The 16,963-nt window shown below is 28.9% G+C and overlaps 1 long non-coding RNA gene across 2 annotated transcripts; it reads left to right on the top strand.

Annotated features, from left to right (window-relative positions):
• Positions 1–2,050: 2,050 nt before the first annotated feature.
• On the top strand, positions 2,051–3,343 carry LOC136074907 (uncharacterized). Of its 2 annotated transcripts, XR_010635549.1 has the most exons (3): positions 2,109–2,321; positions 2,453–2,653; positions 2,785–3,343. It is a non-coding gene; the product is annotated as an uncharacterized LOC136074907 (long non-coding RNA). The 2 variants fall into 2 exon arrangements; XR_010635548.1 differs by having other exon boundaries at positions 2,051–2,321; positions 2,453–3,343.
• Positions 3,344–16,963: the final 13,620 nt, after the last annotated feature.

Here is a 16,963-nt window from a genome sequence, read left to right on the forward strand (position 1 = left end):
TCGGGAAAGTAGATTTTAATTCACTGACTATACTTTTATGTGCTTTTATATAGCACCACTTCACTTTATTGTCTTTCTCTTTGTTTTACATCACTCTCCTTCATCTCAAGACTGCACTCATTTTGATGTTATTTCTGATCAAATTGACCAAGTCCTTTCTCTTTATTCTTCAGTCATTAACTTTGTTGTTGGTGACTTTAATGCTGATCATACTGAATGGCTTGGCTCTAGTGTCAATGACTCTACAGGCATTAAGACAAACAACTTTTGCCTTTCTCAATCACAAATAGTCAACTTTCCCACTCGCTTTCCAGACAATCCAAATCATTTACCTTCTCTACCCGACCAATGTCTTGTTTCTGATCAAAGTCAGTATTCAGATTCTCTACATTCACACTTAGGTGGTTCTGATCGCGGTTTGATCTCTCTAAAACTGCTATCTCATTTTTCTTCATCATCAGAATCCCCCTATTATTGTACCTGTCACACCTACCTTAAAGCTGACTGGGACTCTTTCCGTGGTTTTCTTTATGACGGCCCATGGGTAGAAATCTTTCCTCTTCCAGCTCACAAATGTGCATCTTACATAACTTCGTGGATTTAGGCTGGCACAGAATCTTTCATTCCCTCTCAACAATTCCAGGTCAAGCCTCACTTTTCTCCATGGTTTTTCTCACATTGTGCTGCTGTAATTTCCAGTTGAAACCGTTACTTTCATACCTATCAGCAAAACAGTTCTCCAGAAAACAGACGTCTGTTTATTACTGCTAGAAACCATTGTAAAAAGGTTTTCTCTAACACTAAAGCTCTCTATTCTCAAATCATAAATCACAAAAATTAGGTTCTCGTGACTTCTGGAGAATCTTTAACAGTATCAATAGTAAGGGCAAATCTGTTATTCCACCTCTCGTGTATGGTTCAGACTTTGTCACCTCACCTTAAGACAAAGCTGAATTATTTGCTAGGAACTTTTCATTAATATTATCTCTTGATTACACTAAGTGCGTTCTACCTGATATAGTTGTCTAACAGGTTCATCCATTGCTTGACATTCGTATCACTCCAGCTTCTGTATCAAAAGTGATTTGGTGCTTAGACTTTTCTACAGCTTGTGGTCCAGACATTGTAAAACGCATTGTAAGCATAGATGGACCTGCTCTTGCAGCCAACCTCTAACCATTATCACATTGTCGCAATATTGCTTCCCTTTTTTTTTCTATAAATACTTTAATGGGTATTGCTTTTAAGAGCCTCTTGTGCTATCTACTAAAATTCAATATTTTGCAATCTTTTAAGTCGTCTGTCAATCGTTATCTTGCTCAATAAACTTCATCTTTTTTTTTCCAGTAAGTTTCAACTTTAACAGTGGTTGCTTCCAAAGAAATATATATATATATATATATATATATATATATATATATATATATATATATATATATATATATATATATATATATATATATATATATATATATATTACTTCTGAATATACGTAACGGTGTAATTAAATGTGAATTAATTCATGATCAGAAGCAAGTATAAAAACAAAATTAATGTTATTAGTATTTAATTAATTTTTATTTTGTGTTTAACTAAATTAACTTGGTTTCCTTAATGCCAAATATTAAATCAATTGATTGTCTAAGTTGTTAATAAAGTTGTTGTAGCTTCCTCGCCGACTCATGGAGGAAAAATAAATGTTTTTTTTCTTCATTAAAATTTTTCAAAAATTTTCACTATATTTTTTTTAAAATTTTTTATATATTTATATAGCGTATCCATTAGATTCTTTGGTTATCTATAAAATAAATAACAAAATTATAATAGAATTTTAAGCGAAACTGTTTATACCAGTTTCTACGTAACATAAGATTTAAAGTCTTAAAGTAATATAATTTGATAAAATTCTCAAGAAAAGTTTTTTATTTAAATTTTCTTTCTTTTTTGTAATGTCTTTTGAAATAATTTGCAAATTTCTTTATTCAATTATTGTTAAAACTTCTTTAATATTTTAAAACTAAAAATAAGGAATTCTAAAAGCAAGCGTTGAAAATAAACAATACTTTTTTTTCTTCAAAGTGTTTCTTACTCAATGCTTCGGAATTTTGAGTTTGCTTGTGTTTCATTGTATACGCATTATTCTTTGTAATCTGTAATCTTTGATTATGAAATAAGTATCTATGAGGAAACGTCTTCTGAAACAAAAAAGTGTAAACAATCGCACATTTTTAAATACGACACGAATATTGCTTTAATAAATACGCAATAAAATCTCAAAAATCTGAATGCACGAACATTATGATTACAGATTATATTATTGGGTAAATACTTTTCATTTTTTATAACTTATTAATAGTAAATAGTCATATTTTATAATTTCAAGCTATAATGGATGATTTTAGTTTGTTTATTAAATTGTTGCAACCGTGATTTTTTTTTTTTTTTTTTATAGGAATTAATAATATTCATATGCATTTTTATAATTGTTTACAAATGCTTTCAAAATGGCCTCGAAGCAGTCAAAGAGAGAAACGAGAGAGCAGATAATCGCTTATTACGTACCATAAGAAGACGCAATCTAATTTTAAATGCTGTTTTCGTTGTTTTGACAATCTATTTAATGTTTGAAAAACTCCAAGATAAAAAGCATATGGTTATTGGACTTATTTGTAGTTTTAATGAAAGTGCTGTAATTCCTCTCTATTTTACCTTGTTGGAACTAGTTTATTGTTACAATATTTTTATTTCACTTTTAAATCTAGTTAATTCAAACTTTGTTTTTAGTGCCACGAAACGACTTTTGATTATAGAAATATTGTTCAGCATCGCTACCTATTGGTTTAGTAGTCATCTGATAAAACAAAACTACATCAATTTTTGGATCTTAATTGTTTACGAAACAATTTTTTTACTGGGTATTGAGCTGGCTGTTCTCCAAAAAGGAGAGTTTCTTTGCTTAAAAAAAAGCAGCATCTAAATTAAGAACGTAGATTTTTATTTTACATCAACGATTCGGATTATGAAAAAAATGTTCTTTAACCAAATCCCAGCCAAAACATACAGAAATATTATCGAATAAATAGCTAAGTAAAAATACCGAGTATATAGTTTAATTTATCAAAACTCTATAATAAAAATCTATTTTAAGTTAAAAGTTTTGGAAAATGTAAAATACATTTATTATATATTAAGTGTTGCATTTTTTTTAATATACTAAACTAGTAGTTTAAAATTACTCTTACAAATAATTGTAGGTGCCCCATTAGTTTATCATAAAATGATAATATGTACTGTAATATTTTTAAACTTTTATTGTTTTTCATAATACTATTTTGTACAACCTGATTAATTCTTGAATTCTCTGTTTCTTCTAGAGATGCATAAAAGTATGAATAAATGTCCTATGTAACTCATACTTTTAATCCAACTCAGTGTTTTTAAAATGAAAAAACTTTGTCGTGTAAGATAAAATAATATTATCTTCTATTTACAAATTTTAAATTTCTATATAAAATTTTGTATATCTTATAATTTATATATATGCAGTTCTACATATAATATAAAATATGTTCTAAAAAACCTTTAACATTACCTCGAATATATTTTTATATGAAGCCATTTTAGCATATTTAACCATTATAGTAGGTGCTAATGTTAAACAGAAAACAAAAAAAGATGAAGAAAAAACAAGCAAAACAAAATGCAGAATTCTTTTTTTTTACCCATTAATTTGAATTGCCCAAGTACATTTTGTAGTTTTGAACTAAAAATTAACACTTCTGTTGTGTTTGAGCAACTTTTCAAGGGTAAACAAATGAAGATTGGTTTCAATACTTGAGTTACAATCAGTGGGCGATTAAAATAGTTTTGAAATAAAAACATTTGCGACTTGTGTACAAACAAATTTTAAACGTCTTTGTTTTTTGTTATTTCCATTGTAGTCATAGTTTCAGTTTCAGGTTAGGTGCAACTTTATTATGACACTATTTAGGTGCGACTGCATTAAGACACTGCTACAACTGAAAATTTTTCTGCAAATGATTTGAAATGGTTATGGTGCATGAAATATTATAGTGCATTACGACACTGTTTAGGTGCGATTACATTAAGACACTACTACAACTTTCGTTCTAAAAATTTTAAATCACTTTTAGATCAAATGATATTTAAATTATAAAAACAAAAACAACTATTAAAAAAAAAAAAAGTTTGTAACATAAAAAAACACATTTTAATCTATATTTAAAAAATAGGCTTGATGAGCTAGTATAATATTGTTTTAATTTTTGCAATCAGAAAATCCTGTTTTAAAGACTTTCAGTACCTTGATTTTTTAGTGCCTCCTTCAGGATTACTAATTAATACTATCCTTTGATTATCCATCATTAAACCATTATTTATTCAAAAATAAAGGGAATTTTCCCAAACCACATTGTTTAACGAATCCATGCAATTTTGAGCTTGACTATGTAATCTTGGAGTCTATTATATCTATTCTACTAGCATAGAGTCTTTTTCTTAAATAGCATGGAGTCCTTTTTCTCCTATCGTTGTTCTACTGCATATAAATTTTCACTTAATTCAACAACCTTGAACAAACTATAAGCATTTTGTGCCCACTCCCCAATTTTTTTTTGATTTTTGATTTAAGCATTATCAAAAGGGGATTTTGAAGATACAACTTTTTTGTATGAAGATGTGGCTTGTTTTTTAAGTAAAGCGTATATATTAATGATTGTTTTTAAATAGATTGCATAAGTATTTATTTTGGATTGGCATGAAGCAATCACAATTTTAGCAATTTTGCCGGAGCTACTAACGTGATTTATTTGTTAATTGTGGTTTGCTTTTCTTTTCTTTTTCTATGCTTGTTGCAGTTCTTACTTCTCATTTTGTCTCCTTTGCATGTTTGGGCTAATACATGAGCATCAATGTAAACTTACCGTTTTCGGTAGAAATAGCAGTTATAACACCGTTTGCAGATGGATGCCACGTTTTAGCCAGCTGGCTAAAACATTAATTGCACCTAGTTGTCATTAATGGATATTTAGTAGTCCTTAATCGGCTTACGAAGTTTTCTTTCTTGAAATATATCTGCTGCTATAATGTAGGATATAATGTAGGAATAATTTATAGGTAACATAGGTATAATTTTTATAAGCAGTGTTGCCACCTTTGCAAAATAAATCACGCGGACATCTTGGTGCATTCCTCATGAATAATATAATAGTGAATGGAAAAGATAGAGTAAAAGGGCTGCAGGAAAGTCAAGGCCTGCACTTGCGTTCAACACTGAATATGATATGATTAAGTGTTTGCAAAAAGAATAGTATTCCAGAAAATTTTATCGAAATATTCAGTCATAACTTCTAATTACATAAGAAGAAAACCCTTAAAGTTCTATGCCATAGTTTCACGCGGTTTAAGTCTAAGGTTTCAAGTTTCATAAAATCTTAACTTTGTTTTGATATTCACTTTTCAAAGTTAAAAATGAATAGATGTATGACTTCCAAGTAGTTATAAAAGTCTCCTTCGACTTTGTAATCTAAAATAAAAATAATAGCTTATGTTTACAGTATTTCTTAATTAAATTCACATCATCTAAGTTCAAAATAAAATGCTCCGTATTTTCCTTACAGTAATAAAAAATTTTTTTTATGAAAATAAGCTATTTATAAAAAAACGTTTTTTATCGTGCTATTTCCTTATTTAAACATCCCTTTTATTGTTTGCGATTAAAAACCTCGTAGATACAACCTTCCACGTTTTTTCCTGTTAAGTCCTCTATTGCTTTAACTTGTTAAAAAAACGATCTATATTGGTAAATATTGAAAAATCTGGTAAATGAAGAAGAATACTTACGTATAGTACGGGTTTACCTGTAACATTTATGTTGCACTCTAATCTATGTTTACTTTCAATAACTATTGCTTTTTTAACTCTTATGAGAACTTGGATTTGGATGAACAAATAAGCAAATCAGCATGATGTAATAAAATTAATTTTTTGGTATATGTTTTTTATGAGTGTTATGGATGTTTAGTTGCAATTTGTTTATATTTTCGGAGGTTAGCTTCAGTATCAAAAACATATTGACATATATAATATGTTAACTCACAACAGTGTAAACCAATATTAAGACATCTATTTATTTGTTGTTTTATTTTCTAATAGCTCCTTAGTAATTTTTAATTACCCCATATTTAGAGGTTTCAAAACTTTAGAACTATATTGTTCGTTTTTACAAAAACTTAATTTATATGCTATTGCCGCATACATGCAGTCATTGCGTAGTAGTTAGAGTTCTGGCTGAGAACCATGAGGTCCGAGGTTCGACGCTGGCTCTAGCCCAATAAGCGGCATTAGTAATAAGACGTGAATCTTCTAGCTCAATGCTTTTTTTGCGGTGATTTCCAGCAACAAACGCATCAATTGAAAGCTCCCTTGCTTTCTCTGTGAATTCCCAGTGTTGAGATATGCTTTATATTACTTTATTTATTTATTCTATTTATTTATTTACACTTTCGTCGATAAAAAAAAATTTACAGTAGTAACTTATAAAAATTAATTACATGAACGGGGCTAGAAGAAGACAAATTTAGTCTTATCATTAAGCCTTAAATAAATGCGTCATTACTAGATAAAATATAGTTTAACAATAAAATATAGTTTCAATGTATATATCTCTGAATTAATATCATAAAAGAAAATGTAAATATATCGCAGAGCGTTTAAAGTTTATAGTTCTTCAAAGAATAAGATTTAAGAATTGTTTTGTAAAATAAAAGAAACAAAATTTAATAAAATAATAATAAAATAATAAAAAGATTTTATATAAAACAAATTTTATTGTTAGAGCAATTTATAGTTTAACTTATTTAATTATATATATATAACATTTTTCACTGCCAATTAAGTAAAAATAAACAGTAAATATAAAAATAATTATATAAAAATAAACGCAAATATAAAAATAAATTTCTCAAAAAGAAGATTATCATTTAAAATAATAAAAGTATATGTGCATATGTTGATTAACTACACAGGTCTGCCACATAAAAATTGTTTCAAATTTATTAAGTCATTTTTATAGTATTTTCAACTCTGATTTCGGGAAAAATAGTGAAAAAATGCCATCAAGTACAGTTATTTCACAAACTGCTTGTCTAGTTTTAGGTTTTTCGATATTTATTATAAATAATTCAGTACTCTAGTAAGTTTGAATTTTGCTTTTTAAGATTTCTACAAACTGTTATTTAGCCTAAAGTACAAGTTTTATGGACAACGGCTACCAGAGGATGTATAAACCAGATTGCTTCTGTTAAATTTGTGGTAACTATACCATTAAAAAGCGACAAAGAAACATCTCCGATTTTGTTGAAAAAGTATATTTTGCCTATTTTGGTATAAAATTTGGCAATCAAGATAAGTCTTGGCCTCCACACAAAGTTTGTTCAATATGCGTTGAAAAACTAAGGCAATGGTTTCAAGTTAAAAAGCAGTCCTTACGTTATGGAATACCAATGGTTTGGAGGGAGCCCAAAAATCACAGTAATGACTGTTATTTTTGTTCTTGCAACGTATAAGTTTTCAATTTGAAAAACAAAAAAGATATTTCTTACCCTAACATTCAATCAGCCATTCGCCTTATTCCTCATGAACCTGGAGTACCAATACCCTCTCCTCCAGATTCTTTGGATGATGTTTCAGATGATCACGGCTCAGCATCTTTTGGATGCGGCTCAGATATTTTAGATGATCACGGCTTGATCATTGGCTCAGCAGGGTGATAGTGAAAAAGACAGTAATTGCTACGATCCTGGCACAACCGATCCCATTTTATTCTCACAATTTAAACTGAACGATTTAGTTAAAGATCTAGTTCTTCCTAAAGACTCGGCAGAAGTTTTAGGATCTAGATTGAAAGATAAAAATATGTTGGCTCCGGGTACATGCTTTTCTTGGCATCGATCTAGGGAAAAGGAATTTGCATCTTTTTTCTCTCGAGGAGGTGGCCTGGTATTTTGCAGTGATGTTCCTGGACTTATGGCATGTTTTAGAATAGAATATGCTCCTGATGAGTGGAGACTTTCATCGATTTATCAAAAAGAAGCCTTAAAGCAGTACTTCTGCACAATGGCAATAAGTATGCTTCTATGCCAATTGGACACTCAGTGCACTTAAAAGAATGTTACAAAAACCTTGAACTAGTTTTAAACAAACTCAGCTACTCAGACCACAAATGGACACTGTGCGGGCATTTAAAAGTTATTTCAATGCTGCTTAGTCAACAAAGTGGCTATACAAAGCTCCCTTGCTTTCTCTGTGAATGGGTCAGTCGAGACAGAAAGCAGGACTACGTAAAAAAAATTTAACTCTTGAGAAAAACCTTAGAAGTAGAGGTTAAAAATGCTGAGAGAAAAAGCCTTGTGGATCCCAAAAAGGTGTTACTTCCACCACTTCAAATTAAGTTGGGGCTGATGAAACAATTTATTAAAGTATTGCTAAAAGAAGGGGAAACTTTCAAATATCTTTGTGGGCAGTTTCTTGGTTTATCCGAGTCAAAGCTAAAGGATAGAATCTTTGTCGGACCAGGCATTATAAAACTTATGAGAGATCCTCATTTTGTAGACAAAATAGAAACAAAAAAAAAAGGCAGCATGGAAATCCTTTAAATTAGTTGTTAACGGTTTCCTAGGAAACAACAAAGTCCAAACTACACGACCATTGTCACAGACATGCTCGACAACTTTAAAAAGCTGGGCTGTAATATGAGCATTAAAGTTCATTTTCTCCATTCACATCTTGATTACTTCCCTGCAAACCTTGGTGACGTAAGTAAAGAGCAAGGCGAAAGATTTCACCAAGACATCAAGGAAATGGAAAGAAGATATCAGGGAAGATGGAACGTCAACATGTTAGCGGACTACTGCTGGATGTTAAAGGGAGATTATCCTGAAAGAATCCAAAGCCGGAAAAGCAATAAAAGAAACCTCGACAGGAAGCAAAAACGTTTTTATAAGAACTTATAAGCTGAAAGAGAAATGTAAGTGTTTTTGATATATAGTTTAGAAGATGATTTATACATAAAATAAAATTCTATAACGTTTGAAAAATGTAGAAAATTGGTCAAATTTTGTTATTTTACCCAAAAAGAATCCCTTTTTTGTGAAAAACCTGACGTGATAGAAAAAAATAACTTGCATATTCGAAATCAGCACTGAAAAATACATAAAAAATAGTTATCAAATTTCAAGCAACTTTTTAAAAATATTTTTTTGTAGACCTGTGTTATGTATTAATAATCTACAATTAATAATTTATAATCAGTAGTTAATTAATTAACTATTGGTTATTGGTTTCTAATCTAAAGAAAGAATTTATTAGAAGAAATTTGATTTATTTTCAGTTAACAAAAGTAATTGCTTAAGTTTGGTTTTGAATTGGTTTAGAGAATAATTAGTTTTAAGTTCATTATTTAATATTATGTTTGACAATTTCGGTCCTCGGTTTACAATATAGAATTTAGTAGCGGAATAATAAGTTTTAAATTGAATGTAGTTGTATTTTGAAAATCAAGTAGAGTATATGTGATATATTTTTTTCAAAAATTGAATAAAATAAGATTGGTAATATATTTTTATCAAGTTTGAACATGAAAACAAGAACATGATAGAGGTTTAGTTTATATACATTTAGGATATTGAGTTCATTAAATAGCGTTTGTGTGTGTGAGAAACGATCTACGTTTGAAACTATCCTTATAGCCTGTTTTTGTTTGCTAAGCAATTTTTTTATTTTTGTCGCAACGAATAAAAGAAAAGTAAATGTTTTTTAAACAAGATCGACTTAATAAATGCTTAGCTTTGTACATTATACCTAAATTTTTCGATATTTTATCTTCGACTAAACTTATATGTTCCCTCCAGGTTACATTTTCGTCTAGAAACACGCATAAAATTTTTATTGATTGCTCTCTCTTTGATTATCAATAAAAAGACCCGGAAGTAAGAGTATATCTAATTTTTTATCTACCTCTTGGCAACAGCCAAAAGCTTGCATCTTTTTATGGCTAATAATCATATCTCAAGAGACAATGACTTTCATCTTGCAAATATAGAACAAAATTTCATTTACTGAAGATATTTAAATTATTGAGAGTGCTTTAGGTAAAATTTCGAAAATTATTAACAAAAATACGCAATAATAGTTTGACATTATATACTTAAGCAGCAGTATGCAATAACTTAATGACGCAATCAGGTTTTGTCTGTCAAGGTTAGCATGAACTTATTCTTTGGTGAAGTTTTTCTGAAGACAAATTTTAGATTACATATGAGTTTTAAAGAAGTGTGACCAATTTTCTAGTGAATTACATATGTGATATACATATTTTTTTAATAAAATAAATACAGAAATATGATTCTGAATTTAAAAATATAATCTTAATTTATAAATATAATTAAATTGTTTTACAAAATCCATATACAACAACACGCGTTTTCCAGACTAGTTAAATTTATCATAATGTTTCGATAGACTTTAATTGTCATAAACAAACGTTTAATTAAACCATATTAGTCTAACCAAAAACAACTTCATTACACTTCTGATGAATAATATGCAAGGCATAAAGGTATTAATACATCTGCTTTACAAATTTAATTCTTATGTATAAGTTCAACAGAATCTGTGATGGACTCGATCAATTTATTGCTATCTATTGAGATGTTATTTAATAATATGCATGACAACAAAAAAATAATGAACATAATGAATGGGGTAAGAATGAGAAAAAATCAGTTGATGTAGTCATGTTTAGCTGGCTGACACTAGCATGAAATTCAATGCCAATTGTCATGGGATAGCAAAACATTGATTACCTGAAAATATTCTTGATGTGTAAGTCTTTTATGATATAAACATCAAGAATATATTTTCAAAGCTACAAACAATGTATTCATATTAGTTAAACCTAAAGGGGCAAATATATACTAGCAAAACATTAGCAATATATATTAAAATGCAAAAAAAAACACTTTCTTATCAAGTCCATTTTGAAGAAAACTAATTCATTTCAATGATTAATCAGTCTATTTGAAAATAACATTTTACTTTCAAAGAATCCTTTTCACTAGTTGAGTTAAAAGACGATGATCGTATTTGTGAAGATTACTTTTTTCTGTTAATCTATTTGACTTTGAGGAAAATGACATTGAAGGTGAAAACTGATAATGAAAATAACATATATTACTACTAAAACTAAATCTTTAGGCTTTGAATCACATATAAGGGTTGTAAAAAAATTCTTTTTATCTACGAAAGTTATCTGGCAACTTAGTTGCCTGAACCTTCCCTATTTTTGAAATTCCAAAAGCAAAGAATAAAATAGAGCTAAAAACCGGTTGATAGAAGAGTTAAAAAAACCTAGTCAGAAAAACATAAAGACGGGAGAAAAAACATCAATGTGTTAGGAAAAAAACTATATAAATAAAAATTGTTTGAGGATGAAGAAACAATTGTACTTACAAAAAATGATTTTTTTGAATGACGAGTCACGCAAAAATAAGTTTTAGTTGATAGAAGAAGTGACGGTAGCTCGCTTGTGCAGTAAATAAAACAAAATATTAATTGCATTGTTAATGACAATATTATATCAGTTGAATAGTTCTTTAAGTTATTTTCCTCGGATAAATTATAGCAAAAAACAAAAATTTTCATTTATCATAAGTACATAAACAAAGAGAAAAAAATTCGTTAGTATTAATTGTAAATGCGGTTGAGACGGATCTTAGCAAAATCAATAAAAACAGATATTTCTGATTCATGACGATTCTTATGCAAGTTTATTTCAAAGTTCTTTTGTATCGTTTCTATTGTTTAGTTCAAAAGATAAAAGATTGATCAAAAAGATTTAACTCCGTTTTTGCCACGTTATTGTCGCCTTGCAAAAGGTGTCGTCGGCTCTCACCTAAACCTGGATTCAGTAGGTCAAATGATTGTAAAACTAGCTAGCAATTTTTTGCAGACTCTTGGCATCTGAAATACTCTGTTAAGATTATAGTTTAACTTATCGTTTTAAAGTGATATTGGAAACACTATCATGTTAATGTAAAATTGGTATCAAAATATTTTTAAAATTTACTGTAAAAACTGCGAATTTATATGTCCATGGTATCTCATAACCTCTACAATGCATAAAATTTGTATTCAAGGTTTTATTGTAATAAAGAATGCTTTGCTTCCTATTGGTTTGCTATCTGAAAAAAAAGCTGAGGCACGAAATCAATATTTTTATATCTACCGTTAAATCAACGCAAGAATGTTCTCTAGAGAGTCTTACAACCTTGACGTGTTTAATAGATAACTACTTCGCTCAGATTCTGTTTTACTGGAAACTAGCAACATGAAACACTGAACCTTTCTTAAAGGAAACCATGGAAGTTCTCATTCCAACTGAATCGTTTTTTTGAAAACAATACCTGAAAAAGTAGAATTACTTTTCTGCTTTAAAAAGAAATTTCAGAAAACATAGTGCATTCAATGTTTCGCTTGATGACCTTTTTTTTCTTGTAATTTTAATTGCCAGTGACTTGCAATACCATTGGAAGTGAATAAATTTCGTTCACGTAGGTTTTATCCGTTTTATCCGAAATTCTAAAATTTTTTTTCTAGAACCAGTTGTTTGAAAGATAATGCATTCTTGCTATTTAAATATTCTAATAATAAAATTAATAATTCTTTCGGCTATTTACCGGTTTTTGCATTCATTTAAAACAAACATGACATTTATTAAAAACATCGTAATAAACAACCTTGATTTTCAATTAAAACATTTAACGCATGCGCAATTTCAACATTCTATATAATTCAAAAAAAAATTGTTATTTTAGTATGTATTTTTATACAACTTTTAAAATTATTTAAAATCTTATTTTATTCAAAGTATAATGTTTATTTTCCAATTACTGTCGACGTATGTCATCTGACTTAGGACACGCTTCGAAAAAATTTTTTCAGTGTGTGTTACCACACACACTGCGAAATTTTTTTCGAAGCGTGTTCAATAAGTTAACATTAGGAATAGAGAAGCATGCCTCGCGCATTCTTGTAAGTAATTCATTTATTCGAGCAGGGCCCGTATTTCTGCGCACGTTATTCTTAAGATAAAAAAAAATTTCTTTACACTGATTCAAGAATGGTGAGTAAGGTGGCAAATATTTTATTTGAAAGTTCTAAGCCCTCATCTCAACATTATGATGGATTCTGACATTATCCATCACAAGGGTGAACTCTTCCTCTGTCCCCAAAATTCGCACAATTTCATCAATATATTCTTGAAACAGAACTGTGTTGACTGACACACTGACAGTTTCGCAGTGAATAATATTTAAACCATTGACGGCCAATATCATCAAAACGTTAGCTGTCTAGGTCGAATGATCGGGTTTGGTGTTGCTCCTCTTCTTACCTCTAGAACCAGGAAGTATTGAATTCGTTCGATCGTACCTTTTTAAAATTGATTGTATTGTGTTTCGATTAACTCCTGTTAACGATGAAGCTTCAGATTGAGTTTTTCCTTGAACAACGACTAGATTAACAACAAGATCTCGCGTGTTTTGGTAAACGGAATTTTGCGGCATGAATATTCAGATTGAGTTTTTCGCGGCAATGAAGTTTCAAATTAAATTTTTCTTTGATCAATGACAATTTTTCAATTTTTCTCAAAACAAATTTTCGCGTATTTTAGCAAACAGAATTTCACTGCATGTTTTAATAAAAATCTAATACACACATGCGCTAAATGTTTTAGTAGGAAATCATGGTTGTTTTAATTATCATCAAGCATGTTTTAATTGAACGTCGTGGTTGTTTTGCCAATACAGTTTGTGTATAAAAAATATGTACATCCAATGGCATATATTTAAAACAAACATGATATCCATTTAAATTTAAAATAAATTCCATGAAACTGAAATAAATTAAAATAATACTAATAAAAAATAAATTTAAATAAATAAATATATAAAAAAAAAACTTTTTTTTGAATAATATAGATTATTGAGATTGCGCATGCGTTAATTGTTTTTATTGAAAATCACGATTGCTTTAATTGATTGTTACGATATTATAAATGGATGTCATGTTTGTTTTTAATGGATGCAAAACCGGTAAATGGTGACTTTTTTCGCTTTGAGTTAAAATAGAAATTGCGCTAAATAAAAATTTTTATTTTTAATGTTTCCCAGAACTTAATAAAAGCCAGCCTTAGGTATACGCAAACCCAATTGGTCGGTGCCTCTCAGCTGCACAAGAGTTTTTAAAGTTTTAAATGATTTTCTTAAGATTGTTTTCAAAAAGAAAGTTATTTTTCATTGCATATTCACAAAGGAGCTATTTATATAAATTCTTTGAACATTGATAGAATTCTATGAACTTTGAAACAAGTTTAAATTAAGCGAAAGTTTTATTACAAAAAGAAAGTTATTTTTCATCAAAATTACCGAAGGGTTTTTATAGTTATCTGAGTTCTTTGAATAACCAAACGAAAGTTTTTACAAAGAGAAATTTATATTTTATCGCAGTTCCCAAAGGAGTTTACAGTTATAAATTCTCTGAATGTTAATAATAAATAATAGATAAATATCTACAGTTTGTTAAACGAAAACGTTATTAAACGAATTAAAAGGATATTAAACGTTATTAAACGAATATAAAAGGAATTTAAAGTTGTTCACTTTTTACTATAATTATAACGTAGACCTAAAACTAGAAATTGAATAATTTGATCAATTTGGAATTAACCCTTGTTGATTTCTTTTGGCGAAAATGTCAAAACGTCCTTTTAAGACTGCAGCCGTATTCACATCTCTCCGTTAAGCTAACGGAGAATTTGAATGACCGTTAAGAACAAAACTCTTAAAGGTTATAAAACGAGGAAAGTAAATGGTATTCTAATCCTTCCGTTTATGCTCCGTTTATTAAGCGCTCTAATAACTTTTTTAGTTAAAATTCCTCCGTTAGCCAGCTCCGTTAACTAGATTTCGTGCTGTTTTTCTCATCGCATCTTAATGTTGCAATGCCAACTTTTTAATTAAAATACTATTCTCTAAAAAACAAAACAAAAATAACAATATCTCAAAAACATCTAAAAAAAAACCTTAAATAATATTGAATATAAAGTGCTACTCACAATATATATATATATATATATATATATATATATATATATATATATATATATATATATATATATATATATATATATATATATATATATATATACAGTGGCGGCGTTAGGGTAGGGCCTGGTTGGGCGAAACTAATTGGTTATTTTACCCTTTGCCTTTTTTTTGAATAGGGTTAAATTGAGCTAGGGGCGCCGTAGAAATCTCGCCCAGGGCGCTGGTAGTGCTAAAACCGGCACTGTATATATATATATATATATATATATATATATATATATATATATATATATATATATATATATATATATATATATATATATATATATATATATATATATATATATATATATATATATGTATATATTATTTTATTTATTTTGTCTTTTTAATGTAGACTAAATTTATTTTTAAAAGAAATTTTCGTTGGATTGTGGTGACCAGCGTCTTCAGCTTAAAAGTTTTTTTTTTTTGTTTATATCTTATTTTAAAACGGCAGCTCTATTTTATGTCAATGGGATGGCCTCATCTTTTTCTGACGTAAGTGCGCCATAAATGGTGTCAAATATTTTGTTGACACATATTGTCCCTCATTATACCTTATAATAAGAACCTTATAATACAATTCTTGAAATCTAACATATTCATTCGAACTACTGACCATAAAACGCATCTTTATTATCTTGCACAGTGGGCCAGAGTTTAGCAAAAAGGTCAAAACGAAAGGTCGTCATATGTCTTCTATGCAAATGTAATGTTGTCAACGCCAATATTTAAATGTTATATTTATTATGTCAATATTTAAATGTCTACAGTTTTCTTCAACATGAATGGATTAGAAGTCGTATGAAATTATGCGTCATCAAAAGTATTATGTTTTAGATTTCAAAGAACTTTCCTATCAAACTTTTAAGCATCAACTTTTAGAGTTCTGCAACTGTCCCAGTTAACTTGTTGTGTACAACGTCTCATGTGTGTGGCTAATGTTGGTACCCAATTGCTTACCATTGCTATTGATGCAAAGCAGTGAGAACCTTATAATACAATTCTTGAAATCTAACATATTCATTCGAACTACTGACCATAAAACGCATCTTTATTATCTTGCACAGTGGGCCAGAGTTTAGTAAAAAGGTCAAAACGAAAGGTCGTATATTGACTTTTAACCTTGCATGATGCTTCAAAGTCAAAAAGTTGTTTAAATATGTGTGAAAAACGCGAAAAACATGTAAATACTGGCAATACATCTGTGACATTTAGAAATAACCTATCCTTATGGAATTTGAAAATAATAGTACGTATTTACTTATAATTTTTATAATTATTTAAAAAAACAGAGGTTTCTAATTTTTTATTAGGTTTTTTTACATTATCAGGAGATAATTTTTACGATTTTTCATGTAAAAAAAACTTTACGGTAATAGATTTACCACACGTTATTATACGTTAAGATGAAATTAATTTAAATGCATACTTTATTACTTTAACCAACACTTTATAAAAAGATCTTTTACCCCACTTGCCCCCACGGTTGTTGCATGTTGTCAAAGGTTGACTTGACTAAATTTTGAAAATTTAACAAAAAAATTACTTTACAAAAGTATATATGTAATTTGCTTAAAATTTTTTATTCAAGTCATTTTTTTTAGCAATTAAATAAATAATAACCACCCGTTACCAACGCGTTGATCAATTAATTTTAATTGACCACAAGTTGTTGCAGCGTTGACCACAAACCGTTACAGTACCAGAACTGGTTAGATGGCCACCTAACCAGT

Source organism: Hydra vulgaris, chromosome 01 (assembly GCF_038396675.1).
Source record: "Hydra vulgaris chromosome 01, alternate assembly HydraT2T_AEP".
NCBI lineage: Eukaryota > Metazoa > Cnidaria > Hydrozoa > Anthoathecata > Hydridae > Hydra > Hydra vulgaris.